General features: G+C 39.5%; 1 protein-coding gene and 1 pseudogene across 2 annotated transcripts in view; both read left to right on the top strand.

Moving 5' to 3' along the window:
* The window catches only part of Cntn5 (contactin 5), a 1,240,814-nt gene that overhangs the window by 266,331 nt on the left and 957,328 nt on the right, over nucleotides 1-17,155 (top strand). For both annotated transcript variants that reach the window (XM_087560151.1, NM_053746.2), the window contains 1 exon segment: nucleotides 13,910-14,047. The gene's annotated coding sequence lies outside the window, so the exon portion shown is untranslated.
* Nucleotides 7,872-11,574, top strand: Sgk1-ps1 (Serine/threonine-protein kinase Sgk1, pseudogene 1; annotated as a pseudogene).

The raw sequence follows: 17,155 nt of genomic DNA, 5'->3' as shown, positions 1-17,155 counted from the left end.
TATCTATGAACATGACCTCATGAAAAGATGTATGGCTTTGGTACAGAGACAGGCAGGGAGATGAATGGAATAGAATTGAAGACCCAGAAATTAACCCACACACCTATGGTCACTTGATCTTTGACAAAGTAGCTAAAACTATTCATTGGGAAAAAAGCATTTTCAACAAATGGTGTTGGTTCAACTGGTGGTCGGCATGTAGAAGAATGCAAATTGATCCTTTCTTAGCTCCCTGTATAGAGCTCAAATCCAAGTGAATCAAGGACCTCAACATAAAACCAGATGCACTCAAACTAATAGAGGAGAAAGTGTGGGAAGTGCCTCAAATGAATGGGCACAGGGGGAATTTTCCAGAACAGAATACCAATGGCTTATTCTCTAAGATCAACAATCAACAAATGGGACCTTGTAAAATTGCAAAGCTTCTATAAGGCGAAGGACACTGTTAATATGACAAAACAGCAACTAACAGATTAGGAAAAGATCTTTACCAACCCTACATCACATAGAGGGCCAATATCCAATATATACAAAGAACTCAAGAAGTTGGACTCCAGACAATCAAATCACTCTATTAAATATGGGATACAGAGGTAAATAAAGTAATATCAACTGAGAAATAGTAAATGGCTGGAAAGCACCTAAGGAAATGTTCGACATCTTTAGTCACCAAGGAAATGCAAATCAAAACAACCCTGAGATTCCACCTCACACCAGTCAGAATGGTTAAGTTCAAAAACTCAGGTGACAACAGATGCTGGTGAGGATGCGGAGAAATAGGAACACTCCTCCACATTTGGTACTGCAAACTGATATAACTACTCTGGAAATCAGTCTGGAGATTCCTCAGAAAATTGGACTTGTAATATCTGAGGACCCAGCTATACCACTCCTGGTCATATACCCCAATGATGCTCCAACATACAACAAAGATGCATGCTCCACTATGTTCATAACAGCCTTATTTATAATAGCCAGAAGCTGGAGAGAACCCAGATGCCCTTCAACAGAGGAATGGATACAGAAAATGTGGTACATTGACATAGTGGAGTACTACTCAGCTATTAAAAGCAACAACTTCATGAAATTCTTACCAAATGGATTAAACTAGAAAATATCATCCTGCATGAGGTAACCCAATAACAAAAGAACAAAATGATATACACTCACTGATAAGTGGTTATTAACCCAAAAGCTCAGAATACCTAAGATACAATTTACAGATCACATGAGGCTCAAAAAGAGGAAAGACAAAACTGTGGATACTTCAGTACTTCTTAGCTGGGGGCACAAAATACTCACATGAGGAAATATGGAGACAAAGTGTGGAGCAGAGAAGGCCTTCCAGAGACTGCCACACATGGGGATCCATCCCACATGCAGTAACCAAACCCAGTCACTAGGGGGATGACAAGAGGTGCATGCTGACAGGAGCCTGATATACCTGTCTCCTAAGAGGCTCTGCCAGAGCCTGACAAATAAAGAGGTCGATGCTCGCAGCCAATCATTGGACTGAGAACAGGCTCCCCAATGGATGAGTTAGAGAAAGGACTGAGGTAACCGATGGAACCAATGGAACAACAACAATATCAACCAACCAGACATCACAGATCTCACAGAGACTAAACTGTTGGATGTCACACAGGTGAAGGCAGGCACAAGCTGGAACGAGGGCTGTCTTTGGATGAGAAGGAAGGGTGGGCGGGAGAAAAGTTTTAGAGAGAGGAGGAGCCTAGAGTGAGGAGAAGAAAAGCAGCAGAGAGAACATGGAGGCTGATGTCAAGATTCCTCTCTGCACATTTACAGGTTGTTATAAATATTCTTAAGGGATGGATTTGTACGGGGCTTTGTTTGTCTAGGTGGTCAATTATATCTTATCAATTGATTCAGAGGTTATTGTGTTACGTGTTCTTTCATGTGGCGATTTAAATTTAAGAGAGTGTATGGCTGGAGACACCTGTATGGTGGCACTAGATGGGTAGAGAGATTGTTGCCAGGCTCAGAGAAATGCCATAGCAATGTGATTGGAGATACAGCAAAGTGGGTGAGAGGCTTTGCTGACTAAGATGAAGATATCTTGGGACACTGTGGTGCCGGATCTAGTGCGGGATAAAAGACAGTATTTTTTTATAATTTTACAGCAACACTAAACCACCAAAAAAGGTGTACACATTGAGCGACCCGGGGCTCCAGTCACCTATGTAGGAGAGGATGGCCTTGTTGGGCATCAATGGGAGGAGAGGGCCTTGTCCTCTGAAGGCTTGATGCCCCAGTGTAGAGGAATGCCAGGGCAAGGAAGCAGAAGGGAATTAGGTGGGTGTCCTCATGAAGGCAGGGTTTGGGGGAATGGAATGGGGTGTGTCTGGAAGGGAAACAGGGAAAGGGGTAACTTTTGAAATGTAAATAAAGAAAATATCCAATAAAAGAGAAGGGAAAAAAAGAAAAAAGAAAAGGTATAAAATCTTGGACCCACAATCAAGAAAATACATGAACCCAATCTTCTGAGTTGCACTAGTCTTGATATGACATCAGATGCTTTCTCTCTTTCTCTGTAAATAATTCATTTCCTTTTCTCTTGGGTTATTTGAAATCTCATTTCTTTATGCTCCCCCCACCCACCCATTCCCTTCTGCTTCCTTGCCTTGGCATTCCCCTTCCTACATTGTTCTGTAAGTTACCTGTTTTAGGTAGTGTCAAAGTAAGTATCAGTATGCATGTATCTCTGTGATTTGTTAACTCAGTGGCTTGTAGCTTTATAGTAAGGAGTGTCACAGGTAGGGTATGTGGGAGACATGTTATTAGTTATTTGCAAACTCTCCAAACTGACTTCCATAGTAACTAGAGTAGATTACCTTCCCACCATTAGTGTCTGCATCTTTGCCAGGTTTTTGGTTATTTTCTTTTTTGTTTTATTTTTGCAAATAAATTTGTTTTATACAATACATTCTAATTATGGTTCTCCTCCCACAACAACTCCAAAATCCACCCAACACTTTTCCTCCCATTGGAATCCATACCATTTCTATCTCTTATTAGAAAAAAATAGTCTTTCAGAGAAAGATAATAAAATAAAGTAAGGTAAGATAAAACAAAACAAAACAAACTATGATAGGAAAAATAAAGCCAAAGAAAAAACTGAAGATACACATGAAAAAGCGGAGAGATACACATTCTTAATGATTGTCATCCTGATCAGCAAGAAAGAATGTCACTGCAGTTTAAATCACATTGCTCTGGTAGCTATAAGGACGTGAAAGTTGCCATTTCATTCATGGGGCCATGTTGCACTATGTCTGCGTAGCCTTATGCCATCTCACTTTACCAGTGACGAGCATTTTTGTTAAGGTTAACACAAGGATGTGATCTCTCTTATTTTCTGAAAATATTTTTAATTTTTTAAAAATGTGAATGTTATTTTTATGTATGAGTGTGTGTTTGTGATATGTACATACGAACACAAGTATCCATGATGTCAGACTTATCATTTCCCCTGGAACTGTATTTATAGATAGCAGTGAGCTGCCTAACATTGGTTCTGGGATCTAACTCAGGTCCTCTGCAAGAGCAGTGCGTGATCTTAACTTCTGACTTGTCTTCCCAGCCCTTTATTTTATTTTAATCATCATAAATGTGAACATATATTAATGGAGCAAAGGGTGATATTTTAATATATTGCACCCAATTCTAGATAAAATCTTTAATCTTTCTGTTTTCTTATTTTCACTCCATGGGAGTTTCACTGTCTGATCCAGGGTGATATATATTCTTCCTGTGTTCAAAGAGCTGCCAGACAGAAATGAAAGTGAGAGCAGCTGATTGGCATAACCAGAGGAATGGGTCAATAAGAAGTCCTTATTTCGACAATAGTGTTAAAAATAACGAACAGGAGAAAGAAGAGGAGAAAAAGAAGATGAGGGCCCTGGTGGAGGCTCATAATAATGTGATATTTGTTTTTGTAGGAGTGTTACAAACACTGTGGGATGGGAAAGGTGTCTTTAAAAAGTCATCCTGGGAATGAGGGACCTGTGAGGAAGAAAGGAGGGGGAGGGAAAAAAAGAGGGGTAGGATCAGGTATTGAAAGGAACTTGAGAGAAGTACAGAGGGTCAAGAAAACAAATAGAACCATGTAGTAGTGGGGAATGAGGAACTGGGGGTAGCCACTAGAAAGCCCCAGATGCCAGGGAAGTGGGATGCTCCCAGGACCCAACTGGGATGACTTTAGCCAAAATATCCAACAAAGGGGAGATAGAACCTGTAGAGGCCACCTCCTGTAGATAGGCATGGCCCCCAGTTGAGGGATGGGGCTACCCACCCATCTCAAAATGTTTAACCCACAATTGTTCCTGTCCAAATATAAGGCAGGGACAAGAAATGGAACAGAGAGTGCCCCACCTAGGAACCCATCCCATCTGCAGATAACAAACCCAGATACTAATGCTGATGTCAAGAATCACTTGTTGACAGGATCCTGGTGTGGCTCTTCCCCTAAGAGTGTCTACCAGCACCTGACCAAGACAGATACAGATATTCACAGCCAACCGCCAGACCGGGCACCCTGATGGAAGAGCGAGGGGAAGAACTGAAGGAGCTGAAGGGGGTGGCAACCCCATAGTAAAAACAACATCAACTCACTGGACCACTCGTAGCTCCCAGAGACTAAACTGCCAACCAAAGAGTATACATGGAGTGACCCATGGATCCAGATACATATGTAGCAGAGGATGGGTTTATCTCACATCAAATGGAGGGGAGGCCCTTGGTCCTATGGACACTTGATGCTCCAGTGTAAAGGGACACTAGAGAAGTGTGGTGGGAGTGAGTGAGTGGATGAGTGAGAGTGAGTGAGTGAGTGAGTGAGTGAGTGAGTGGATGAGTGGAGGAGCACCCTAATAGAGCCAAAGGGGATGGAGGAAGAGAAGGTGAGATGGGGGTTTGTGGAAGGGGGATATCATTTGAAATCTTAACAAAATGACTTAAATATAAAGAGTCATCCTGGGTTGTATATAATGGACAATGGGTTATTTTCTCATGGGCCCTGATTCTATATGCCTGCATCTATAACAGCCCCCCAAACAGAGGTTACTTCGAGAATTTGCAGAATACATTTTGAGTGGCAAGTAGTAGAGAGAGAAGATATTGCTGGTTGTTCCAGAGAGAGTGATGTATCCACCATAAGCCACAGAATAACAAAAGCAACTCATGGGAAGAGAGAATATCAGGTAATGGAGTGGGGGGAAATATTTTAAACAGTTAATTACAGATTTTCATCCTTTCTCTTTGGGGACAGAGGCGTCCTCAAACATTTGTGTTCGAAGATTAGCACTGCAGGTGTGTTAATGGGAAAAGCCACAAAGAGGTTATATTCCAGCACAAGCCTAGTTAATGAGAGAGTGAGGGACAGGAATGGCTATTGGAAGACAACTGCCACCTTCCTGTTAGAGAAAATTGCTAGGTTGAACTCAGTGCTGGAGGCAGAAAGGAAGTTAGAATTGGCTCCTAATCCTGAGTCAGAATCCCAGAATTAGTAACTATTGAACAAAAAACAGCAGAAAACGTAAAGGGATAAGTGTGACAAGATGGAATTTTGATGTTTTGTTTTGTATGGTTTTGTTCTGCACAGTGTGGGTAGACAAGAAGACATAGAAAAATAAATAAGTAATACCGAAAAAGTCAGTTAGAAGTTGTGTAGAAAAAAATTGGTGGTGAGGTATGGGAGATTTCCCGGTACGTGGGTTGGTTGGATGGAGAGATAGAAGCTGAACCTTAGAAGACTCCTTGTGACAGGAGGAAACAGAGGACACTACTGGTGTTAACTCTTATGAATTGCAAGTGTTGTGTGTGTGTGGCTGGGGTCTGCTGAGAGTGGGAGAGAGCAGCCAAGCAGTAGACTACAATGTCACAAGGACTGAGCGATGGAGCCACGCACCTTTAATCCCTGCCCTTGGATGGAGGCGGTGCCCTTAACGTTACGCAAATTGAAATGAATGTAAGAAAGCAATGCTCATTTTAGAACACTAGAGCCAAAGAGAAACTATGCAATGAATATATTTAAATGCAAATATCATCTTCCTTCTATTCTTCCTAATTAATGCATAAAGTGACAGGGCACCTTCTGACATTTTCCGTGTGTGTGTGTGTGTGTGTGTGTGTGTGTGTGTGTGTGTGTGTGTATTTTCAAAACAGGGTTACTCTGTGTAATAGTCATGTACCTTTACTGTCCAGCCTTGGTGGCATTTTCACCTGTTGATTTTAGAGTTATTAGGCTTAGCTGCTCTCTCCAACCATCACCCCTCATATACTCAGAAAGCTTGTATTCTTCCTTTCCCATAATCTCTTTCATTTACATGTCACAGGTGTTTTACCCCCCATTCCTTCCCCTCTTCGCCCTCCCATGTATTTTTCTAGGTTTCTGACTGATTCATACTATTATAGCTGCCTTATTTCTTTTTATTATAAGGCTGCTTACAATGCTAACAAGTTTTGCTGATACAATGAACGTTGTAAGAAATGCCTTGGGTTTCTATCTTAGAGGAAGGTGTGTGTGTGTGTGTGTGTGTGTGTGTGTGTGTGTGTGTGTGTGTGTGTGTGTGTACTTGAGTAATGGACTTGATTCAGTAAATCCCCAATATCTGTTGTTTTAACTATGTTTTAAGGCAGTTTTAGGAGAAGTATTACCTCCTCTTGGTTGCAAATAGTCTGCAAAAACCAATCTACATGTTTGCTCCAAGGTTGCTGACATCTTCCTCCAGACATTGACAAATTGATTAGCAAATCAGCCTCTGAGCTGAAGCTGATGACCACTGCAGATCATAAAACCATTGATGCTGCCAGGCAGTTTGCCAATATTCAAATCCCTGGTGTCCCATCCCCAAGAACAGCATTGTCCACAGGCCTCTTAGCTCTTACGACTAGGACATAAGTCCGACCAGTGTCCTGGGAAAGGAAAGATAGTAAAATTGTCTTAAAAGTTTTTCTAAACTCTTCTTGTGTTCTTAAGGATTAGAAGAGTTTCTTAAATATGTTATTTCTGAAATAATTGAAGTTTTTTATGTAGCTCATAGAGTTACAAAAATAAATACTTTTGTACATCTGCATTTGAACATTTTCAAATATATTCTGGTTCTTGAGGAAAGATAATTTTGCAGGAGAGGATTAAAAAATTAATTTTAATTCAAGCCATTTCCTCCCACAGTTTACATCCTTATGAATTACAGAAAGCTAAATCATAACAGCCAAATCAGCCCAATTAGTCTTCACTTTTAAAAATTACTCTTTTGAGCAGTCAAGGAACATGGTTCTATTTCATGATGTGAAACAAATCCCTCTGTTCCGTTAGGAGCAATTGGGGAGGACAGTGATAACAGAAGCTCAGCTCCCAGAAGCTTGGAGCCAAACGACTCTGTCCTGGCACTGTGTTGGGCAGGGGGCAAACACCATTTCCAGTCCGGTAGCCCCTTACAAACTCTAGCACTCTGCAGAGAACCAAATCTATTAAGCCCATTCCAACCTCCTGCTTCTCTCAGGGAAGGGATCTGTTTGTCATGTCTGAAAAGCAGTTTTATTCTGTGATATCAGATTTATAAGGATAAAAGAAAAGAGGCTCTTTTTTTTTTAGAGATAGAAGGTACATGTGGTAAAAGGATGACACATGGCAGTAACAAGGATGGTTAGGGAGTTCATGGTATTCTGAATAAAATGTTTCAACAACCAATTCATTCTTGGCTTGAGTGTCTACTGCAGACAGCCCTATGACCTTCACTACTGAGGATGCCAAGGATTATAGGAGAGAAATTCTACGTATTGTGAACTTGAATAGAGTTCTTAACTAATAGTGGCAGACCTACCAGTGTGACTTAGAGTGGCTGCCACTAATGGCAGAACCCAGGGCCACCAGGTAATGAAAAGGCCCAGAAGGCAGTGCACACATGTGAAAAGGGAGTCCAGATAATAAAGGGCTGGAGAAACTTTAGAAGCATTTATTTTTAGGACTTTGCTGGTCTGATTCAGGTTATTCTTGTATCAGTGTGTTTCTAACATAAGAACATGCTCTGAGAGCCAGGGTCTGGTGAACCGCAGTGCAGTTTTAGTGTTACTGTTTGGTTTTGGGTTTTAGTTATTGTTATTTTTTTCAGGTATGAAGCTTTTTTTCACTATGCTGTTAGTGCTGTTATGATTTGTGTCTTAAAATAAGATATTATTTTGTTTACTTGTTATTGTTTACTTGTTCCTTGAATCAGCCTCTCACTAAATAGCCCTGGATAGCATAGAATTCACTGTGTACACCATGCTAGATTCAAGCTTTGGGCAATGCTCCTGTTTCTGCCTCCAGAGTGCTGGGATTTGAGACATGCACCAACTAGCCTATCAGTAACAGTCATTAGATATATGTAATTTATCTCTGAAATTGAGGATTGCTTAGGAAATATTCTGTGATAATTGACTTACTCTAGGAAAAACTATGCTTGTGAATGATTCAGGCACTGCTGACAATGCACTTTCTGTGAAGATGGGAAATACTCTGTGAGGATAGACTTACTGTAAGAATCTCTGTGTGTGGATGATTAAATCACCGCTGCAGTGAAGCAGATGAGAAGTTTGTGCAAAAATCCTAATTTCATGACATCTTACTCCTATAGATCATTCACAAAAGCACCGTGATTTAATTTCAAGAGCTGGCAAGATAGTGAATGTGAAAAAATACAAGCCACTAAGACTGTCAACCAGAATCTGATCCTCTGAACCCACGCGGTAGGCAAAGAGAACTGACTACAGCAAGCTCTCCTCTAGCTTCAGCACATACATCTTGGAATATGTGTGGGAACCCACATTAAATTTAAAAAATATATAATAATTGTTGTGGTATGTTAAAAAAGGCTTCTTTTATCCCACACTAGATCCAGCACTGTAGTGCCCCATGACATCTGTGGGATAACTTTCTCCTGCCCATCCTTCCTTTTTGTCCAATGACAGGTTTCATTCTGTCCTGTAGGTGACATCATCCTACAAATAATAATTCCCAGTATATGAAGATTTGTTTCTAGTTATATCAAGCATTCTAGTACAAACCTAAAAGAGCCTCAAACAGCTTCAAAGCCCATAGCTGAGAGATATCTCAAGTAAGTGTCTTATTAGTAATTCTCAGTCAATAAAAGGAAGGAAATAAGAATAAAAGAAAAGTATAAAAGCATGGTCAAATTGCCATAGGCTTTAGTTTCTGCCCTCTTGATGTGTTGTTGAAGACTCAAGTTGAAGAACTATGGGTCCTCAGAGAGTCTGTGAGTGACCAGAGTCTCACAAGCCAACTTGCCAGCCAGGCTTCCTTCTTCTTGGACCACCCTGTGAAACCAAGCGATCAGAAGCTTTATCTTTAGCCTTTATGCTAGATTTCATATCAAAATGGAAGTCTCAGCTGAAAGATAAGTCAGTGTGTGAAGGATGATGGTATCACATCATGAGAACTCCTAAAACTACTGAAATTCCTATGTTATTTTCATAATTAACTCTCTGCCAGGTAAATTAGGAGGCAGACACATCACCCAAGATGTCCTCAGGGAGCCTGCAGATTTTTCTGTCTCATTGCTAATGAACCATTTTCACCTGACTTCTGCTCCCATCCCTCCCCACTGAAGAACCAGCTGTCAGCTTCACAGTTGAGCAGCTTTGGTACCAGACAGGTGGCAGCAAGCTGGGGAAGAAATCTTGTGAGTGGAAGGCCGTTAATCTGGAATCGATGGCCCACCTGGTATCATTCAAAACTGACTAGACATCATGAACAGATAACAAAAGATAATCAACACTTATGGTTTTGTATACCCTGGCAAAGATTGATGAGGACATTTGACATCAGTGGGATATCTAAAGAGTCCCAGACTCAGTCAGAGAAAAATGGTGGTCCTTCCTAAATGGTAAAATATTGTCTCTGTTTCTATAGAGGAAGAAAGTGGACTGAGCTATTCCAGACTATAAGAATCAGCCATTCTGTAACCCTCTAGGTATGGTTTTCCCTCTGAAAATCAAAATTCCTTACCTACTGACTCATACTGGGTTTATTCTTATCTCCCCTAATATAGCTGGATGTGCTTTATAAGCTAGGATAACGTAAGTCTATAAACTAGTGTTATAATTAGCACCAATTTCAAGAATTATTTTTAATATATCTTAAAGAATCAGATAATATCAATAACCACATGATTTGGTTCACCTCTGTACATATATACATTTGTGGTCTTTTGTTTGCTTATTTTTGGTTTTGTTTTGTTTTGTTTTTCTGTTTAGCCTTTGCTCTTGCAGACTGACTTCTTTAGTGACTCCATAGTTACCTAAAAGAAGACCTTTGAAGTCATACATAGTACCAGTTCTGTTGCAGAACCGCTGCTACAGAACTCATCGCACCATGTTAGAACTGGCTGGGTGCTCCTCCTACATTCTCTCTGAGCCATAAAGTTCATATGCTCAGGATCCTTGCCTTCCTTAGTCTTAAAGTTTCAATAGATATCATAGGACATAAGATACAATGGAGAATCAAGAAAAGATATATTAGAATGAATTTGACTATTTCAGTTGCATAGAAGCGAGCCCATGGTTCCAGAAAGCAGAGCTCCCTCTGGAGGTGGTAGAACAGCTCTCCACCATTACAGTCTAGGACAAAGTAGATGTTGTCAGCAATTTGTAAAGAAAAGTGAAGGCCTACCAGGAAAGGGTGCTTCACATTCTGATATATGCTTCTCCTCCTTCTTCAGAATGGCTTTCTTCTGTAGAACTTTGACAGCAAAGAATGCTTCTTTTGCCTTGTGCCTTGCTAGAAGAACCTTTGCAAAAACTGTCCTTTCTGACCACTTTCAAGAAGTGCAAGTCAGAGGGTTTGGCACAGGGATTGGACTTGGCAAAGGAGAGGGGTTGGCGTCAGTGCCTTGGGTTATTTGCACTCCCTAAACATTGCTTATAGAGACTTAAAACCAGATAATATTCTCCTAGGCTCAAAGGGATACATCATCCTCACTGACTTTGGGCTCTGCAAGGAGAACATGGAGCATAACGGCCCAACGTCCACTTTTTGTGGCACACTTGAGTATCTTGCTCCTGGGGCTCTCCATAAGCAGTGGTACACCAGGAGAGTGGACTGGTGGTACCTCCGGGCTGTCCTGTGAGATGTTGTATGGCCTGCCTCCGTTTTATAACCAAAACACAGCTGAGATGTAGGACAGTATTCTGAACAAGCCTCTCCAGTTGGAACCAAATATTATAAACTCAGCAAGGCACCTCTTGAATGGCCTCCTGCAGAAGGACCGGCCCAAGAGGCTGGGTGCCAAGGATGACTTTATGGAGATTAAGCGTCATCATTTCTTCTCTTTAATTAACTGCAATGATCTCATTAATAAGACGATGACACCCCCATTTAACCCAAATGTGAGCAGGCCCAGTGACCTGCAGCAATTTGATCCTGAGTTTACTGAGGAGCCAGTCCCCAGCTCCATCGGGCGGTCCCCTGACAGCATCCTTGTCACAGCCAGTGTGAAGGAAGCTGCAGAGCCTTCCTTGTCTTCTCATGCACTGCCCATGGACGCCTTCCTCTAAACGCTCCCAGGATGATTCTGAAGGATTTCCTCAGAGGTGTCTAAGTGTTTTAGTTAGCCTTTGGTGGAGTTGCCAGTCGAAAAAACATCTCAAAAGAGAATTATTTGCACATCCGGAAGCTTGGCAGTCCCGCCCGACTTTTGTTGCTTGACAGAAGCTTTCCAAAGAGCACATCCTCCTTTCAGTGAGCTTGTGAGGTCTTCATTTCTTTGCTTCCTTCCAACATGGTGCTAGCTCTGAGCAAGCATGAGAGTGCTGCCCGAGACAGACACCTTGGTCTCAGTTAGAAGGAAGGATGCAGGTCTAAGAGGGCTCTCCCGCAGGTCTTTCTGAGCTGTGCTCAAAACTGTTCTGCGGTGTGCCTTTTCTGAGATAATGTTAGCTCCAAAGCTTTTCCGGTTGTATTTGTTTATTTGTTTTGGTTTTGCTTTTGCCCCTGAGTATTTCCCCTGTGTGCTGTAGTGTGAGTGTGCTATGCCTGATCACAGATGGTTTTGTTGTAAGCATCAATGTGACACTTGCAGGACACTACAATATGGGACATTGTTTCTTCCATATTTGGACAATAAATTTATGAGTAGATTGGTTTTGTAAAGTATAGTTAATAACAAAAACCTATTGAAATGGCTTAAGCATCCAAATGCTTAAGGAAAAGCATTGCTCTTACAAATATTTCTACTTTTAGAAAGAGGTTTTTAAGGGCCAATGTCCCCATTGTCAGTCAAAGCCATTGGTGTTTTCACTGTTTAAAATATTGCCTGAAAAATGGGCATTATTTATGTTTTTCCCTTTGCTTATTTTCTTTCGCATTCAAGATTATTATATGTATCATGTAAAGAAAGTCTATACATTGGGTTTAACACTAGATATTTAAATTTAAAGGCTTATTTGTAAATCATTTTAATGTACTATAATTAACATGGTTTTAATATGTACAATTACTCCTCCTTACCGATACAATTATTTTGTTTGTGGTAAATTGATTCATGAGAAATAAAAGTTATGCTAATCAGTAAATTCGTGAGTCCATATAAATAAAAATCCATGCCAATAAGTGTCAAGACACACCCTCCTCCTTTCTGATTTGTAGTCCACACTGTCACTGGGGATGTAGTAGGGTTGACTCGACAGCTGCTCACTTAGACCACAGCAGGGCTGGGAATGGAGAGAAAACATATCTGAGATTGCAGAGGGCCAAGCAATATGATTTAGAAACCAGCAGAATCCAGAGGAACAATGAGAAGTCCGGAACGGCTGGCAACTCTGCAGTTTAGACTACCGGGAAAATAGCTGCTTCTATGGGACGAAATGAAACCAGAAGTGGAACCAATGACGGTGAAGATAGTTTTCCAGAATGGCCAGAAACACGTATGCAAAGTATAGAAAGAGTAATGGGTAAATTTCATGTATGCAAATGAAGGCAGCCATTGTCTTTTGTAGGAAGTAGTTTTTTGTAAATGAATTTATGGACAATTGAAGGAGTGTTCAGCAATAAGAATATATGGCAATTAATTTTGAGTCATCTTGACAGGTTCCCAGACCTTTCTTTGATCATTCTGAGAATGAAAATGAAACTGTTTCTGGCTAAGGTTTATTTGCTAATCAGTTGAGGGTAAGAAGCAGATCTCTTTAAGGAAGATGGGCCAAATCTGTTCACTTGAAAGCAGACTGTCTAACTATAAGACAAATGCTACCTCTCCTGACTTAAATCAACAATGGAAGTGTAAATCCTGAGTACGACTCTGAGCTACTGATATTTGGGTTCAAACTACCACATTAGTTCCTCATAGATGTTGATTACCATCTTAACACACTTTGAGTCTACCAAAAGCTTATTATATATGGAAAAATTGATTTCATTAAATGAGAAATTTTACTAAAGAGTGAACTTCATTTAAATTGCTGAAAATCTCACACCTAAAAGTTTATTGCAAGTCACCAGGGACCCAATGACTTAATAGCTCAAATAGTTTAAAATATCAAATACTTACTAGGCTTTTAAATCCCTTGAATAAAATACAAATTAAAAATTTTACAAATTCATAGGATAGCATAAAATATATCTCTTAAAAACCTGAGGAATTGTGAAAGTATGCATATAAAGGGATGTGCTAAATGATCTTTTAACTATCGTAATTATGTAAGAAAACTGAGCTAGATAAATATATCACATCAAAAACAGTATCATCTTTTGTATTTATGAGTCAATCTTGAGATTCAAAGTATAAATAAACAGAGTCACAGCACATAATATTTAATAAAAATATGGGCTTAGATTAAATGAAAACATTTCAGAGGATTATTTTTACTCATATTCACAACACTTTCTTCACAGGTATTTTTAGAAGACTGCTATTTAATGCTATTCAAATTCTGCCAAGTATCATTTCTGCATGACGACCACAAAAGGATTACTTTACAGAATCTGCTGCCATTTTGAAGAGTGTGATTTTGACCCTGATTCAGAAAACAGGTACAGCGTTATCGTCTCTTTAATCAATTCCACTGCAAACATAGATGTTGACTGCAACTCAGGGCTGGAAAGCTGTGTGTGTCCTTTCTGCAGCTTCTCTGTCAAGGGACTGCCTTCATATGCTAAGGTTTAATATGTTCCCAAATTGAGTGGGTATTTTGTGTTTGAACTAAAAATACTTTCTTTGGGTATGAATGAGCAGTAGGATATCACAGAAATTTTGTAATCAAAAATAACCCACAATTATTTTATTTTGGTGATTTTTTTTTTTTTTTTTTTTTTTTGCGTGTGAGGGAAAGGTAGACCCTGGGCCTTGCTTCTTCCCAGTCAGTGTCTGACTTGTTGGCAGGAGGATTTTATGCTTGTTGGTTTGTTTCAGTTTCAAGACAGTGATTAAGTTAGGACAGCAGGATGTCACAGGCAAAGGGAGGTATTCTTGTCCAGCAGGGCCAGCCAGGCATCTCCTGCACAAAATGAGGCATGCTCTTTGTTTAAGAGTGCTGCATTATTTGCATGGCACTCATCACTGCATGTCACAAAATATTAATCATACTTGTTTATTGTGAAATTATTTATTTTGACTTTGTAATGATTCTTAAAATTGGAATGCTACAAATGCATGAATAAACAGCTGTCTAATACCCATAACTAAGTAGGTACCAACGGGCTGTTTCAAATCAAAGTTACTTGGCATGCTCTGTCTCAGTGCCAATGAGACATACTTTTAAGTAATCAGTATGGAACTTTTAAAAGCACACGGAGAATGAATTACTCTTGTTGTCTTAGTGTTTATAAAATAGTACTATATCAATTTAATTTAAAGGTTTACCTTCTTTGAGTGATAAATTGATTCAAAATAGTAGATGTTTGTTCCCCAGTCTATTCTACAGATTCAAAATCTTCAAGTGCGTAATAGAAGCGGGGAGGTGACAAAACTTGAGATTTGTTCTATGCTAGAGGGTAGGGTGACATGTTGTTCAAGAATTTAACTAGGCCTTGAGAGCAACATGAAAATTCTAGAGTGTTGTTTAGAGAAGTTTATATTTCTCCAAACTTTCATGATAAATTATAATAATTCACCTGTTGATTATAAACCCTAACTAAACATGTATTGATCAAGTAAATCTGTTAAGTAAAGCAACCATGACTTTTATTCTTTTCAAAAGAAAAAATAAAAAAGTAAATAGGAAACCCAGAGGAGAAAGGACAGGGAAAGTGACAGAATGTTTTTGATACGACTCAACAAATCATGGAAGAGGGACACAACTTTCCCACAAATTAGCATACCATTTTGTTGTAAATTGGAAAGACTTGAAGACAAATGTAGTCATCATAATCTGGCCTACTGTAAACATAATCCCAGATTAAGTCTCAGACACAAAATATAGTTAAATAAGTTCAGCCATCTACATTCCTTATACTAATATAAACCTATGGGGTGGTGTTATTTTTCTGCAATACATTTTACTTAATTTAAGCATAAGAACATTTTAGTAAATCAAACCCCATATTATATTTCTACTTCTCAGAGATCTATGAACATTAAATGGTATCTGAGCTCCTTAGTTTGGCTTGGCAAGGAGAGAAATAAATCATTTATGGAGCTTGTGAAGTTCAGAAAAAGTGAGAGACTACCACACTGCTGCTGTGGGGTGAGGGAGAATCCAATGCTAACATACACATGGGTGAATGGAGTTTCGGTTTAGGCTAGACATATTAACAGCAGAAGTAAGATGTTGGGAGTGTCTTGAACAACTGTGATCTCGTACATTGTCTTAGACACCAACTGAAATGTATTCAATTTGTGGAGGTCAACAGAAGTCTAATTAGAGTTTGAGAAGAGGCTTTCCGATCTATTATTAATTACACTAAAGGTTGAGAAGGAGGATGTGAAGCTCCAGTCACTGAACAGGAAACCCATGGATCCTGGCTTGGCAGACAACACAGTTCACTCTGTTCATGTCACTCTTTCTACTTTTCTGAACCACTAATTGAAATGCACATTAGTAGATTTGAAATGTTCTAAACAAATGAGTTGGACTGAACAGTCCAAAGAGGCATAAGTGAATTAGAATTGATGAGTCTGAAGAGATTGGGTGACAGTGTCACATCAAATAAAGTCCTCTTCATTCACAGACGTGCGTGTCATCTGTCTCTGCAACCACTAAAAACATTCAGGGGGCTCATTGACAGTTCATCTTGACAAGACCAACTAAGCCATTATAAGAGGCAACCCATATTAAAAGGGGTCCCGAGTTCAGTCTCTGAGAATAAAATACTTCCCTTTGTAACTTACACAACTGTCTCTAGCAGTCATTGGCCCAGGCCCAACAAGGAGAGTTCCTTCCATTAGAGAGAGGCCCCTGGGACTCTGGGATTATAGATTTTCAGAATTGGCAGGATTGTTCATTACCTAGTGAAAGTAAGCAGGATATTACCATATAGCAAGAGGTACGGTGGCTGAGGATGGGAAAGTGCAATTGGCCCCAAATTTCAAACTAAAGAATTTAGATTTATTAGTAATGCTTTTGAAAATATTTGGTAGAAATTACATGCATGTATTTGTTAATTGTATGTTCTGTGTATATGTGAACACCATTGTAACTTGTGAACATGTACACAGTGTATAATACATAATACATAATATTAAATTAGAAGGAGCATACATGGAATCAGTGAATATCAGAATATATCAGAAGTTTCAGAAACCACGATAGTCTCCTCAGATGTGCTTCAAGAGCAAATGGGAACTGTGACTTCTAGTTGTAAAGGAGGAAGGAGTGGTCTCTTATACAAAATTTATGCAACACCATGTTCAGAATTTATTTGGGAGGGTATGCTATATGAATCCATAATTTTAACTTTGTGAAATGTGGTTATTTGCTTTTAACTATAGTTGGAGTTTGTTTTACAAAATCTTGGCTTTGAACTACTTTATTAAAAATTTATTACCTGAAATATGTGATATTATCTAGCTAGATCAATGCAAAAAGAATTATTTCTTAAGTTAATGACCAGTTGATATGAAATATTTTATATCATGAAGTTAATCAGTTTCCCAAATCAACATTTTTCTCTCTGTTGGTTGTGTATGAGAAGATGGATTCA

Source organism: Rattus norvegicus, chromosome 8, assembly GCF_021556685.1.
Source record: "Rattus norvegicus strain SHRSP/BbbUtx chromosome 8, alternate assembly SHRSP_T2T, whole genome shotgun sequence".
Lineage (NCBI taxonomy): Eukaryota > Metazoa > Chordata > Mammalia > Rodentia > Muridae > Rattus > Rattus norvegicus.
The sequence above is the reverse complement of the archived record's forward strand: the minus strand, read 5'-3'. Positions and strand labels throughout refer to the sequence as shown.